Source organism: Sorex fumeus, unplaced genomic scaffold (genome assembly GCF_029834395.1).
Source record: "Sorex fumeus unplaced genomic scaffold, SorFum_2.1 ptg000009l, whole genome shotgun sequence".
NCBI classification, from domain to species: domain Eukaryota; kingdom Metazoa; phylum Chordata; class Mammalia; order Eulipotyphla; family Soricidae; genus Sorex; species Sorex fumeus.
In genome coordinates, this window is record NW_026606066.1 from 12,873,063 (window position 1) to 12,878,311 (window position 5,249).

At 39.2% G+C, this 5,249-nt stretch overlaps 1 pseudogene; it reads right to left on the bottom strand.

Moving 5' to 3' along the window:
- Nucleotides 1–3,446: 3,446 nt before the first annotated feature.
- On the bottom strand, nucleotides 3,447–3,873 carry LOC130019773 (gamma-secretase subunit PEN-2-like; annotated as a pseudogene).
- Between the last annotated feature and the right edge of the window lie 1,376 nt (nucleotides 3,874–5,249).

Consider the following 5,249-nt stretch of genomic DNA (forward strand, 5'->3'; position numbering starts at 1 on the left):
GTTAAGGGGAAACTCTAAGGATAAGATAAGACTTTACAGACCAAAATGCTTACTATATTAATTTTATACTCTTTTAAAGCAATGAGTATATTCAAGTGCTATGGCAAGAAGTTCTATGAATAGATAGTATTTTCTATAGGTTTTGATGCTATGTATTTCCCCTAAGTTTAGAATAAATATTTTGAAATTAAAAACAGCTTTAGTTCCATAAGAGGGACAAGGGTAAGTAAATCATTACACATACCATAAAATGGAATAGTATGCAGTCTTTAAAAATGATGCAGATGACAAAAATATAATGGCTCAGGATAATACTGATTAGAAAATAACAAAGACACAAAGTATCTGCTTAAAACAGTGTGAAAACTTTCATCAATGCTCATTTCTAATTTTTTCAATGAGTGTTTATTATTATGATAATCAGAATTAAAAGTTGTGCTATTTATAATCTTGTAGTCATCTTTCATATTTTGTTTATTTGGAGGATGGAGAACTTGGGTGTCACCTGTGTTCCATAGGTTATTCCTGCCTCTGTGATGAGGAGTGACCCATAGTGGTGCTCAGGTAATCACATATAGTGCTAAGTATCAAACCAGGATCAGATAAAGTGGCCACATGCAAGGCAAATGCTTTACTTCCAGTGGTATCTCTCTATTCTCCTCCTTCATGTTTTATATCAATATTTTCAGTCACATGCTCAGATAATTATTGGAGACACTTCTGTGATCTTGAGATGCTTAGGGTTAGTTCATCGACTATTGACTGCATTTATGATGGTAATTCTAATAGTCTTGGTTCCATGGCCCAAGTATACAGTAGGCTACACCATTCAGGTTTGTATAATTTCACTTATAATTCTCTTGAAACAGTGAACTTGTCCATTGATTTATTTTTCATTAAGTATTCCCATGGTTAAGGGGACACATAACTGTTCCTAGTTCTTAGTCACCTTCTTCCTTCCTTCCTTCCTTCCTTCCTTCCTTCCTTCCTTCCTTCCTTCCTTCCTTCCTTCCTTCCTTCAACTTTAGTTTTCTTGCCACATCCAGTGTTGCTCAGGGATCACTCCTGGTTTTGCTCAGGAGCCCATAGGGAGTGCCAGGAATTGAACCTGGGTTGGCGGTATGCAAGACAAGTGTCCTCCCCACTGTACTATTACTTCAGTCCAATTTATCAATTTCTTAAGCTGCAAAGCTGTTGTGTGTTCCTCAAGACTTTTTTCAATGCTGGGTTTGTCAATATTTGGCTTTCTCTTTTCTGAACAATATACTTTTCTGAGGGGCTGGAGTGATATCACAGTGGGTAGGGTGTTTGCCTTGCACATGGCTGACCTGGGTTCGATTCCTCTGTCCCTCTTGGAGAGCCCAGCAAGCTACCAAGAGTATCCCGCCCGCACAGCAGAGCCTGGCAAGCTCCCCATGGCATATTCAATATGCGAAAAACAGTAACAACAAGTCTCACAATGGAGACGTTATTGGTGGCTGCTCGAGCAAATGGATGAACAATGGGAGGATAGTGCTACAGTGCTTCCTTTTTCTGAAGACTTTCATATGAACTCCAAGAAGGTCTCCCCAGATACCCTAAGTACTAAAGCAAATACCTTTCAATAGTATTTCCTTTTTTCCATAGAGTTTGTATTGGTTTTCCAGTGATGAATAACAAATGAGCACAGACTTGGTGACTTAGAATAACATTCAAGTATTGTGTATCACCTTTAGTGGTCAGGAGAGCAATTGAATCAATTGAATTGGGTTCTTAGTCAGGGCTTTCAAAGCTTAAATCAGGGTATTGACTGGAACTGTGAGCAGATCTGACACTCAGGAATTCTCTTCCAATTCCAGTGATTTTTAGCTGAAATTAGTATTTTTGTGACTTTGGACTGCCTCAACTACATTCTTATTATTTAATGATGGGAGCTCACTATTAGTGTCTGTGGGTCACTCCTAGGTTCTCTAGCCATATGATATCTCAACATGTCAGCTTCTTTGAGGTCAGTGGGTGTTGTTGTATTGATTCTCATCTGGAGACTCACTTGATTAGTAGGTCAGACCCATTCATGGTAACATTTTTCTGTTGGACTCAAAATTAATTGGATAGGGGGTCTTACTTATATCTATAGAATTTTTCCCTTATTTCATATAACCTCACCTAATCATGTGTGAGAATGTTATTTTTTAATAGTCATAGAGATTGCCTACATTCAAGGGAAGGAAATTATGTGGTGTGTACATAGAATGAAACTGTTGGGAGACATGATAATATTTAGTTTGCGATAAGATTACAGGAGCCAATTAATGATGCTGTAAATATTGGATCAGAACTTCATATATTTCAACTGAAATCTATAATGAAATCATTAAAAAGTAAATTATAAATCATTTTGTGTAAACTATAACATTAAATATCTCTTGCTATTTCCATTTACTTGAAGAATTTCTCAGAATGAGAGATGAACTAATTTTTGAAAATGTATACAATTTTCAGTAGTTATATCTGGTGATTTGAATTTTATTTACACTAAAAAATAATCAGTGGGGGCTGGAGAGACTAAAACCCAAGGAGAGTAGAGATAAAGGCCAGGAGGATCGCTTCATGGCTTAGAAGCTGACCGCAGGTTGAGGAAAAAGGCAGCTGGAATAGAGAAGGGACTACTAAGTAAATGACGCTTGGAGATGCATGCTGAAAGTAGACCAAGCAACAAACATGATGGCCACTTAGTACTTGTATTGCAAACCTACATAACACTCAAACAGAGAGAGAGAGAGAGTAAAAGAGAATATGCTTGCCACAGAGGTGGGATTGGGGTGGTGGGAGGGATACTGGGTACATTGGTGGTAGAGAATGGGCACTGGTGGAGGGATAGGTATTCAATCATTGTATAACTGAAACATAATCATGAAAGTATGTAAGTCTGTAACTGTATCTCACAGTGATTTATTACAAAATAGATTTATATATATGGGAAAAAAAGATGTACTGGATACTTTCGGACTCTTTCTTGGGTATAGCAGTATTTCTTAATAAGCACATGCAGGATGGTAAGAAATTGCTGTTGAGAAAGAATATTCAAATTGAGTCTTAACCTCCAGCCATGTACCAATCTGGTACTTCCTACCTAGCCAAGAGGGTGACAACAATGGTTGGCAACTTTCTAGCATGTATATGTGTCAGGTATTATTCTGAGCTCTATCTTTACGGTTCCTTGATCTTTTCTTTTCAACCCTATTGTGCTGTCTTTTTCTATTGTTTGTTGTTGTTATTTTTCAAGAGCCATTGTTGTTCAATCTTATGGGTAATTCCCTTACCTGAAAGCTTTAAATAATTTTTCAATGAAAATATATCCGGTTCTTCACAATAACTCAACCTATTTCATATTCACCGTAGACACAAGTCACATTCTCATGAATTTTTCTTTTTTTTTTCTTTTTAGAGAATAGGGTCCATTATTGAGGGAGGCCAGCAGAGTACACAGGGGAGGAGAAAAGTCTTTAGGGGCTGAGACTGGATTTAAAACATTGGAGCCCATTCTGGGAGAATGAGCAGGTCCCCAGAATTTCTCTGAAGCTGTCAAGGGGTGCCCCCAGGGGTATGGTGAAGGAGAGGTAGTCCCCAACGGCACCCCAATGGGGCGGTAGATCTGGAAGATGGTGATCCACGTAGTGAGTACAATCACCCAGAAGAGGAAACCCACAGCTGAGTGATCAACATAGCATATGATTTAGCTCTGTTCAGTGTATGCGGGCCTCTCAAAATGAAAGCCTCTCAAAAGTACCAGAAGATATTTACCAACCAGAGGAAAGGTAGAAAAACAAAAACACTCAGATAGTACTTCTGGCACAGATTCAGCTTCTCATTGGATAGCCGCTCCAAATTCATCCTTGCGCTGGGCGAGGTGGTCTGAGGGGTTGGCTATGCAAGACCCAAACGTCAATCCCAAGTGACAGACAGGAGGCTGGGAAACAACCACGACTTTGGCAGACCACCTTTTTTTTTTTGTTTTTTAAATGGCTTCATGGACAACAGTGTCTTCAGAACTCCTTTCACGATTTACCACAGAAGAGTTAACTGATGCTGAAATTATATATATATATATATATATATATATATATATATATATAGAATCACCGTGAGATAGTTACACGCTTTCATGTTTGGGTTACAATCACATAATGATCAAACACCCATCCCTCCACCAGTACACATTTCCTACCACCAATATCCCCTGTATACACCCCCCCCTTTCCCACCCTCTCCCTGCCTCCATGGCAGACATGATTCCCCATAATTTCTCTCTACTTTTGGGCATTATGGTTTGCAATACAGACCCTGAGAGGTTATCATGTTTGGTCCTTTACCTACTTTCTGCACACATCTCCCATCCCGACCAATACCTCCAGCCATCTTTTTCTTAGTGATCCATTCTCTATTCCAGCTGCCTTCTCCCCTTTGCTCATGAGGCAGGCTTCCAGCTATGGAGCAATCTATCTGTACTGTGTATCTACTGTCCTTAGGAGTCAGCCTCATGATATGTCGTTTTATACACCACAAATGATTGCAGTCCTTCTATGTCTGTCCCTCTCTTTCTGACTCATTTCACTTAGCATGATACTCTCCATCTCTATCCATTTGTAAGCAAGGTTCATGACTTCATCTCTCCTGACAGCTGCATAGTATTCCATTGTGTAGATGTACCAAAGTTTCTTTACCAGCCATCTGTTGTAGGGCACTTGGGTTGTTGGTTATTGTGAACAGTACTGCAATGAACATATAGGTACAGATGTCATTTCTACTGTGCTGTTTTGCATCCTCGGCATATATTCCCAGAAGTAGTATTGCGGAGTCATATGGAAGCTCAATTTATAGTTTTTGAAAGACTGTCCATATTGTTTTCCAGAAAGGCTGGACTAGTGGGCATTCTCACCAAGAGTGAAAGAGTGTCCCTTTTTCCCCACATCCACACCAGCACTGGTTGCTTCTGTTCTTTTGAAAGTGTGCCAGTCTCTGTGGTGTGAGATGATGTCTCATTATTGTTTTGATTTGAATCTCCCTGATGGCTAGCGATGTGGAGCATTTTTTCATGTACCTTTTGGCCATTTGATTTCTTTTTTGAGGAAACTTCTGTTCGTTTCTTCTCCCCAGTTTTTGATGGGGTTGGAGGTTTTATTCTTGTACAATTCTACTAGTGTCTTGTATATCCTGGATATTAATCCCTTATCAGATGGGTATTGGGTAATTATTCTTTCCCATTCTGT